This window comes from Ovis aries, chromosome 3 (assembly GCF_016772045.2).
Source record: "Ovis aries strain OAR_USU_Benz2616 breed Rambouillet chromosome 3, ARS-UI_Ramb_v3.0, whole genome shotgun sequence".
NCBI classification, from domain to species: Eukaryota; Metazoa; Chordata; class Mammalia; order Artiodactyla; family Bovidae; genus Ovis; species Ovis aries.
In genome coordinates this window covers 107,808,155-107,819,032 of record NC_056056.1, presented here as the reverse complement: position 1 = coordinate 107,819,032, position 10,878 = coordinate 107,808,155, and positions in this window count along the sequence as shown.

Sequence of the window (10,878 nt, the reverse complement as noted above, 5' to 3'; positions counted from 1 at the left end):
ATAAATGAAATTTAGCCCTGAAAGGGGGTTTTGATTGTCTAGTTCAAATAGGTTGTGGTTTGGATGAAGAAACTGATACTCAAGTATTACTGTGATTTGCCCAAAATCATTCAGCTAATTAGTGCTAGAATTAGGACTCAGTCTCATTTTTCCCATCTCTCAGTCCAGTGAACTTTCTAGTATAAATGATTTGCTGTACTGATATAAAACAAGAGGATCAAGAAAGTAATTTACATATATGGGATGAATGAAAGTTTATTATCACAGTCATTACTCAGAAAAGCAATTTTTACTGTACAATCATGTAAGGTGAGTACTAGAAACACAGGTAACTGAACGAGCTTCAGTTTCCAAGTGAAAGCAGAGGTGAATAAAGGCTTAGTTTAACTTTTTTGAAAGTTAATGTTTAGTTCAGACTGGATTACTATTTGGAACATACCCAGTTCCTTAGAAAGTGTGCCATCAATCAATAATAAACCTACCAGTCATTAAGTTCCCCTACAAGTGATTTGCATACTTGAACTCCAAATCTCTGTGCAAGTTTGCAAAGTATATATGACTATTCCCTGATAAGAAAATTAGGCTTATTATTGCACAGTTTATAATCAGTTAACATAAGGATTAAAATCACATTGGTGAATTCAAGTTTCTCATCTGACAACAAGGCAAAAGCTGAACACACAAAGTCAATGACTTTTTGCTTTCCCAGAGAACTGAGGTCACAGAGCAAACTGCTTCCCCCAGACTGGAGAGAGACAGATGGATAAAGAATCACAGCTATTATAACAGGGAGCAGAAGCCCAGGAGCAAAATCCAGCAGCTGGAACCAGTATGGAGCCAGTATCAGTAGAAAGACTTTTAACTATAATTGAGGAATTGCTGGAAGCTTAGTGTAGACCATCTTGAGAGTTAAAAACCACTACAGGACCCCAGATTAGAGAGGTTCTACAATTTCCTGAATTTTACCTCCAAGAGTCATACCACAGAGAAGTCTCCCTCCAGGAGAAGAAGAAAAATAATCATTTATAATGTGCCCAGAGGGCTTCCCTCTGGGTTCCCTTGGGTCAGTGGGAAAGAATCAACCTGCCAATGCAGGAGACACAGGAAACTCAGGCTCAATTCTTAGGTCAGGAAGATCCCCTGGAGGAGAAAACAGCAACCCAATCTAGTATTCTTGCATGGAAAATGTCGTGAACAGAGGAGCCTGACAGGCTACAGTCCATGGGTCACAAAAGAGTCGGACATGACTAAGCATGCGTGCATACACTCAAGGAGAGGTCATCTTAGCAACCCTGATTGTAAGTGGGGAAACAAAAACCTGGTGGTGGGAGGTGAGGAAATCTTCCAGGAGCACCCACTAACCTGCCACTGTGTAAAAATGCGTGAGACTCATTCAGCTCCTAGGGAGAGTGGGACAGTGAGCGTGACACAGAGACGGCTCAAAGACATGTCCTCTCAAGCCAGACGACTTTTCTCTTCTTCCACCAGGCAGAAACCCAGTAGGGACCATGGTGATCGGGATATTTAGATAGCACTTCCTACTTTTTGTAATGTCTCTTGTTTCTTCCCTCAAAGGCCCTAAAGATAGAGGTTTTGGGGGTAGGAATATGGGGTGGAAATTAAGTAAAAGAGTAAAGGAATTTGGAAAGTGGACACAAATTATTTTACCATATTCCTACCACTCTAGGATCTAATCTATCATGTGCAAGTACATACATGTTCTCACAGATGCCAGTCAACTTCCTGCCAAAATAGAAGTAAAAGCCTTCTAGTAAGAATGTGTGGAATAGCATGGAGATATCTGAAAGCATAGGAGATACCCTGAGAGTATTAATAGTCCAGATGGCCCAGATATGTGCAGCATGTGTAAGGAAATAACTGTTGATGAGTTTAAAGAGCACAGGGAGCCCTGTGATTACTATTCAGTTCAGTTGCTCAGTTGTGTCTGTTTGTGACCGCATGGATTGCAGCATGCCAGGCTTCCCTGTCCATCAGCAATTCTGGGAGCTTGCTCAAACTCATGTCCATTGAGTTGGTGGTGCCATCCAACCATCTCATCCTCTGTTGTCCCCTTCAAATCAGTGTTGTTTTAAGCCATTAAGTTTGTGATCATTTTTTCATTTTTCAGCAGCCTCAGAAAACTAATAGACCATGTGAGCTTTGAAAGGCAGCCGGATGCAGCACAATAGAGCTAGACTGCCTGGGTTCCAAGCCTAGCTCTGCCACTCACTAGCTGCATGACCCTGTTTACTTGGCCTCTCTGGCCTCAGGTTCTTCATCCGTAAAATGGGGCTATTAATAGCACCTAGCTCACGATGTTGCTGTGAGGATCACATGAGTTCACCCTTCTAACCTACCTAGCACAGTTTCTAGCATTATAATATGCAGATAGTTAATGTTATCATTGGACTTCCCAGGTGGCTCAGGGTAAAGAATCTGCCTGCCAGTGTGCGAGACACAGGAGACTCGGATTCAGTTTGGGTTGGGAAGATGCCCTGGAGGAGGAAATGGCAACCCACTCCAGTATTCTTGCCTGGAGAATCCCATGGACAGAGGAAGAGTCAGACACAACTGGGAAAATGAGCATGCACACATGCAAATGTTATCATTGCTATTTGACACATCCAAAGTGCCATGCGAAAGCAAGTTATTTCTACTTTTTCTGAATTTTTATTTATTTATTTTCAGCTGCGCAAGGTCTCCGATGTTGCTCTCAGGCTTTCTCTAGTTTCCTCAAGCAGGGGCTCAGAGTGGCAGCTTCCCTTGTTGCAGACATGGGCTCTAGGTGCGCAGGCTTCAGTAGTTCTGGCAGCCAGGCTTAGCTGCCCCGCATCATGTGGAATCTTCATGGACCTGATATCAAACCTCAGGGAAGTCACTGTTATATTTGACATTATTGTTATTATTCTGTGAAAAAGATAACCTCCAATGTTATATGAATTAACTAGGTTTGTGTAATGTATTTTTCGAGAAGAAAGAAAAATATATATTTTTTATATCAAACTATATTAACCAAGGGCTTCCCAGGTAGTACAGCAGTGGCCACAGGACTGGAAAAGGTCAATTTTTATTCCAATCACAAAGAAAGGCACTTCTGAAGAATGTTCAAACTATCATACAATTGCACTCATCTCACACACTAGCAAAGTAATGCTCAAAATTCTCCAAGCCAGGCTTCAACAGTACACGAACCGAGAACTTCCAGATGTTCAAGCTGGATTTGGAAATGGCAGAGGAACCAGAGATCAAATTGCAAACATCTACTGGATCATCAAAAAAGCAAGAGAATTCAGAAAAAAACATCTATTTCTGCTTTATTGACTATGCCAAAGCCTTTGACTGTGTGGATCACAACAAACTGGAAAATTCTTCAAGAGATGGGAGTACCAGACCACCTGACCTGCCTTCTGAGAAATCTGTATGCAGATCAAGAAGCCACAGTTAGAACTGGACATGGAACAACAGACTGGTTCCAAATCGGGAAAGGAGTACGTCAAGGCTGTATATTGTCACCTTGCTTATTTAACTTATATGCAGAGTACATCATGAGAAACCCTGGGCTGGATGAAACACAAGCTGAAATCAAGATTGCTGGGAGAAATATCGATAACCTCAGATATGCAGATGACACCACCCTTATGGCAGAAAGTGAAGAGGAACTAAAGAGCCTCTTGATGAAAGTGAAAGAGGAGAGTGAAAAAGTTGACTTAAAACTCAACATTCAGAAAACTGAGATCACGGCAGCCAGTCCCATCACTTCATGGCAAATAGATGGGGAAACAGTGGAAGCAGTGACAGACTTTATTTTCTTGGACTCCAAAATCACTGCAATAGCCTTACCGTTCTGCAGGTCAAAAGTCTTGAAGTCAAGGCATCGGCAGGGCTGCATTCTTGTGCAGACCACAGGGAAGAATGCGTTTCCTCACTTCACCAGCTTCTAGAAGCTGCCCACATTCCTTGGCTCATGGCCCCCTTCATCCATCTGCAAAACCAGCATCTCTCTGACTCTTCTTCTGTTGTCACATCTCTTTCTTTGATCACAGCCTGGAAAAGTTTTCCATTTTAAGGGATGCCTGTGAGCAAGCTGAATTCACCTGGGTACTTCAGGCTAATCTCCCCACCTCAGAGTTCTTAACCTTAATCTGTAAGTTTCCTTTCCCAAGTCTGGCTGTCAAAGACTCCAAAGACTGGGACATGGACAGCTTCTGGGGACCATTATTCTGCCTAGAGCACATGGTTTTCCCAGAGGCTTTTTACTTATATTGACACTGGTCATAGCAAACACCCTCTTCCAACAACACAAGAGAAGACTCTACACATGGACATCACCAGATGGTCAACACCAAAATCAGATTGATTATATTCTCTGCAGCAAAAGATGGAGAAGCTCTATACAGTCAACAAAAACAAGACCAAGAGCTGACTGTGGCTCAGATCATGAATTCCTTATTACCAAATTCAAACTTAAATTGAAGAAAGCAGGGAAAACCACTAGGCCATTCAGGTATGACCTAAATCAAATCCCTTATGATTATACAGTGGAAGTGAGAAATAGATTTAAGGGCCTAGATCTGACAGATAGAGTGCCTGATGAACTATGGAATGAGGTTCATGACATTGTACAGGAGAAAGGGATCAAGACAATCCACAAGAAAAAGAAATGCAAAAAAGCAAAATGACTGTCTGGGGAAGCCTTACAAATAGCTGTGAAAAGAAGAGAAGCGAAAAGCCAAGGAGAAAAGAAAGATATAAGCATCTGAATGCAGAGTTCCAAAGAATAGCAAGAAGAGATAAGAAAGCCTTCTTCAGCGATCAATGCAAAGAAATAGAGGAAAACAACAGAATGGGAAAGACTAGAGATCTCGTCAAGACAATTAGAGATATCAAGGGAACATTTCATGCAAAGATGGGCTCAATAAAGGACAGAAATGGTATGGACCTAACAGAGCAGAAGATATTAAGAAGAGATGGCAAGAATACACAGAAGAACTGTACAAAAAGGATCTTCACGACCTGGATAATCACGATGGTGTGATCACTCATCTAGAGCCAGACATCTTGGAATGTGAAGTCAAGTGGGCCTTAGGAAGCATCACTATGAACAAAGCTAGTGGAGGTGATGGAATTCCAGCTGAGCTATTTCAAATCCTGAAAGATGATGCTGTCAAAGTGCTGCACTCAATATGCCAGCACATTTGGAAAACTCAGCAGTGGCCACAGGACTGGAAAAGGTCAGTTTTCATTCCAATCCCAAAGAAAGGCAATGCCAAAGAATGCTCAAACTACTGCACAAGTGCACTCATCTCACATGCTAGTAAAGTAATGCTCAAAATTCTCCAAGCCAGGCTTCAGCAATACATGATCCATGAACTTCCAGATGTTCAAGTTGGTTTTAAAAAAGGCAGAGGAACCAGAGATCAAATTGCCAACATCCACTGGATCATGGAAAAAGCAAGAGAGTTCCAGAAAAACATCTATTCCTGCTTTATTGACTATGCCAAAGCCTTTGACTGTGTGGATCACAAGAAACTGTGGAAAATTTTGAAAGAGATGGGAATACTGGACCACCTGACCTGCCTCTTGAGAAATCTGTATGCAGGTCAGGAAGCAACAGTTAGAACTGGACATGGAAAAACAGACTGGTTCTAAATAGGAAAAGGAGTACGTCAAGGCTGTATATTGTCACCCTGCTTATTTAACTTATATGCAGAGTACATTATGAGAAACGCTGGGCTGGAAGAAGCACAAGCTGGAATCAGGATTGCAGGGAGAAATATCAATAACCTCAGATATGCAGATGACACCACCCCTATGGCAGAAAGTGAAGAGGAACTAAAGAGCCTCTTGATGAAAGTGAAAGAGGAGAGTGAAAAAGTTGGCGTAAAGCTCAATATTCAGAAAATGAAGATCATGGCATCCGGTCCCATCACTCCATGGGAAATAGATGGAGAAACAGTGGAAACACTGTCAGACTTTATTTCTTTGGGCTCCAAAATCACTGCAGATGGCAACTGCAGCCATGAAATTAAAAGACGCTTACTCCTTGGAAGAAAAGTTATGACCAACCTAGATAGCATATTCAAAAGCAGAGACATTACTTTGCCGACTAAGGTCCGTCTACTCAAGGCTATGGTTTTCCAGTGGTCATGTATGGATGTGAGAGTTGGACTGTGAAGAAGGCTGAGTGCCGAAGAATTCTGAACTGTGGTGTTGGAGAAGACTCTTGAGAGTCCCTTGGACTGCAAGGAGATCCAACCAGTCCTTTCTGAAGATCAACCCTGGGATTTCTTTGGAAGGAATGATGCTGAAACTGAAACTCCGGTACTTTGGCCACCTCTGCGAAGAGTTGACTCATGGGAAAAGACTGATGCTGGGAGGGATTGGGGGCAGAAGAAGGGGACGACCGAGGATGAGATGGCTGGATGGCATCACTGACTCGATGGACGCGAGTCTGAGTGAACTCTGGGAGTTGGTGATGGACAGGGAGGCCTGGCGTGCTGCGATTCATGGGGTTGCAAAGAGTCGGACACGACTAAGTGACTGAACTGAACTGAACTGAATTGACTGATTTGATATCAATGATATGTGAAACTAAACTATGCATATTAACACCATTTTCCACATAGAAAGACTCTATTTTGCTCTAAGGTCACAGGGTTCTAAGGTCATTAGGGTTCTTTACAGATTCCAAACTACCAGGGCTTCCCTGATGGCTGAGACGGTAAAGAATCTGTCAATGCAAGAGACCTGGGTTCCATCACTGGGTCGGAAAGACACCCTGGAGAAGAGAATGGCTACTCACTCCAGTATTCTTGCCTGGAGAATCCCAGAGACAGAGGAGCCTGACAGGCTACAGTCCATGGGGTCACAAAGAGTTGGACATGACTGAGTGACTAACGCCTTCACTTTCAGTCTTCCGGTTCAGTTCAGTTCAGTTCAGTTCAGTAGCTCAGTCGTATCCGACTCTGTGACTCTATGAACTGCAGCATGCCAGGCCTCCCTGTCCATCACCAACTCCTGGAGTTCACTCAAACTCATGTCCATCGAGTTGGTGATGCCATCCAGCCATCTCATCCTCTGTCATCCCCTTCTCCTCCTGCCCCCAATCCCTCCCAGCATCAGGGTCTTTTCCAATGTGTCAACTCTTCGCATGAGGTGGCCAAAGTATTGGAGTTTCAGCTTTAGCATCAGTCCTTCCAAAGAAATCCCAGGACTGATCTCCTTTAGAATGGACTGGATGGATCTCCTTGCAGTTCAAGGGACTCGCAAGAGTCTTCTCCAACACCACAGTTCAAAAGCATCAATTCTTCTTCGCTCAGCTTTCTTCACAGTCCAACTCTCACATCCATACATAACCACTGAAAAACCCATGGGCTTGACTAGACGGAACTTTGTTGGCAAAGTAATGTCTCTGCTTTTGAATATGCTATCTAGGTTGGTCATAACTTTTCTTCCAAGGAGTAAGTGTCTTTTAATTTCATGGCTGCAGTCACCATCTGCAGTGATTCTGGAGCCCCCTAAAATAATGTCTGACACTGTTTCCACTGTTTCCCCATCTATTTTCCATGAAGTGATGGGACCAGATGCCATGATCTTAGTTTTCTGAATGTTGAGCTTTACTCCAACTTTTTCACTCTCCTCTTTCACTTTCAAGAGGCTCTTTAGTTCCTCTTCACTTTCTGCCATAAGGGTGGTGTCATCTGCATATCTGAGGTTATTGCTATTTCTCCCTGCAATCCTGATTCCAGCTTGTGCTTCTTCCAGCCCAGCGTTTCTCTGATGTACTCTGCATAGAAGTTAAATAAGCAGAGTGACAATATACAGCCTTGATGTTCTCTTTTTCCTATTTGGAACCAGTCTGTTGTTCCATGTCCGGTTCTCACTGTTGTTTCCTGACCTGCATATAGGTTTCTCAAGAGGCAGATCAGGTGGTCTGGTATTCCCATCTCTTGAAGAACTTTCCACAGTTTATTGGGATCCACAGTCAAAGGCTTTGGCATAGTCAATAAAGCAGAAATAGATGTTTTTCTGGAAATCTCTTGCTTTTCCATGATCCAGCAGATGTTGGCAATTTGATCTCTGGTTCCTCTGCCTTTTCTAAAACCAGCCTGAACGTCAGGAAGTTCATGGTTCACGTATTGCTGAAGCCTGGCTTGGAATTTTGAGCATTACTTTACTAGCATGTGAGATGCGTGCAATTGTGTGGTAGTTTGAGCATTCTTTGGCATTGCCTTTCTTTGGGATTGGAATGAAAACTGACCTTTTCTAGTCCTGTGGCCACTGCTGAGTTTTCCAAATGTGACAGCATCATCTTTTAGGATTTGAAATAGCTCAACTGGAATTTCATCACCTCCACTAGCTCTGTTCGTAGTGATGCTTTCTAAGGCCCACTTGACTTCACATTCAGGATGTCTGGCTCTAGATGAGTGATTGCACCATCATGATTATCTTGGTCATGAAGCTCTTTTTTGTACAGTTCTTCTGTGTATTCTTGCCACCTCTTCTTAATATCTTCTGGTTCTATTAGGTCCATGGCATTTCTGTCCTTTATTGAGCCCATCTTTGCATGAAATGTTCCCTTGGTGTCTCTAATTGTCTTGACGAGATCTCTAGTCTTTCCCATTCTGTTGTTTTCCTCTATTTCTTTGCATTGATTGCTGAAGCAGTCTTTCTTATCTCTCCATGTTATTCTTTGGAACTCTGCATTCAGATGCTTATATCTTTAGTCAGTACCAAATCTCTAGCCACAGTCCCTTCAAAATGTTATACCGTTCGCAACTCAGTACTTGGATGTGTCATCATACCCTCCGGGAGGGAGTTCCCTACCGTCTTGACTTGACAAACTTTTACTCATTTTTAGTGTCCCACTTAATGTTTTCTGCCGGGTGTTCTCAGATCACCAAGCAGCTAGTGGCAGGGTTCTCACTTGCCTTTGTCTTACCCTTGTATCCTGGATAAAACATAATGTATGTGAAGACACAGTGTTAGGATGCCAGTGAGTCTACCTGCCTCATTGTGATGGAGACGCAAGTATGACTGACATCTGGAGGTTGAATTGAAGATAATGCACACACCCTTCCACAGAGAACCTGAAACCTGCTGGAGAACTCCTGGACTCCTCAGCCGGACCAGAGTTATAAAATGCAGCCAGAGAGGAGATAGCTTCTGTGTGGAGAGTGAACAGTTTCTTTAGAGGGAGTGGTAGCCAGGCTGTGAATCCTCAACCCAGGGAGGAACCTTCAAGTGCACCTGAGAGAGTTTTTCCTTTAGTTCAGAGAGAGAGGGAAGGCCAGTGCCCAAGTCGTACCTGAGAAAGTTAATGGCAACATTCATCCTGAGGACTGAGCCCTGCCCGGGATTCCAGAGGACAAGACAGTGTCCGACCCCCTGTTAGATGCGGAAGACAGAGATTTCACTGAGTTTGGCTAGCACTTCCAGGGGTTGTCAAAGCAACCCACGGATTTTTCTCACAGAGCACATGAAGTTCACCTGTGAAACCTTATCACGAGGTTGTCTTGAATCCTGTCCAGTAGGGTTACCCGAGAGGTAAGATGACCTCAGCAGACGGAGGCTAGATGCCCAGACATCGAGAATAGAGTGGGAGATTGTTAGAATAATGCCGCCGCGTCATCACAGGCCTCCGTCACCTTTCTCCTTTAGTACGGCTTCCCTGGTGGCTCAGGTGGTGAAGAATCCACCTGCAATGCAGGAAACCTAGGTTTGATCCCTGGGTCAGGAAGATTCCCCTGGAGAAGGGAATGGCAACCCACTCCAGTATTCTTGCCTGAGAAATCCTGTGGACAGAGGAGCCTGGAAGGGTACCTTAGGAGCCTGGAGTTGCAAACAGTTGGACATGACTGAGTGACTAACACATGTAACTCTAGTATTCCTTCCATGAAGGGTGGAGTACATTTTTCCACCCCTTGAATCTAAGTAGCCTTTTAACTTTTTGGACTGACAGAAATGACATCATGAGACTTCTAAGGCGAGGCCTTAAGAGAACTTGCAGCTCCTACTTTTGGTTTCTTGAAATGCCTGTGCCTTCTGGTAAAGAAGCCTGCTGAAGGATGACAGACAGGTCATGTGGAGAAGCCTAGTCAAGGGCAGCACCAAGGGGCCAGTCATACAAAAGAGCCCGTCCAGCCCCTGCTGCCCTGTCACCTGACTGCAGACATGGCTGACGTTAGTGAGCTAAAACAGAACTGCCCAGCTGAGCTCAACCTCAACAGCCAGCCACAAACTGAGCAAATGAACGGTTTTTGCTGTTATCCACTAAGTTCTGGGGTAGTTTGCTCTAACAGATAACTGATGGAACGAACCACTTGGACTACAGATGCAGCTGCTGGTGTTAAGAACTGTGAAGGAGAGGAGAGAGCAAGCCAGGACCCCAGTCATGCCTGAGAAGTTAGACCCCCAGGGGACTAATCCCTGCCTGGGATCCCAGAGGGCAAGAAAGTGCTTGACTCGCTCTTTGACGGTGAAGCCAGAGATTGCACAGAGACTGGCTAGCACTTCCAGAGGAAGTGCTTCCAGGAAACCTCCAAGTAGCCCACAGAAGCACCCCGCAAGGTAATACCAAGTTTAACCTCCTATACGACACTCATCCAGTAACACCAGCTTTTGCCATCTGCCATGCCTCAGTTTAGTCTCTCCGTCGTGTCCAACTCTTTGCGACCCCATGGACTGCAGCATGCCAGGCCTCCCTGTCCAGCACCAACTCCTGCAGTTTACTCAGACTCATGTCCATTGAGTCAGTGATGCCATCCAACCATCTCATCCTCTGTCCTCCCCTTCTCCTCCCACCTTCAATCTTTTCCAGCATCAGGGTCTTTTCAAATGAGTCTGTTCTTCACATCAGGTGGCCAAAGTATTGGAGTT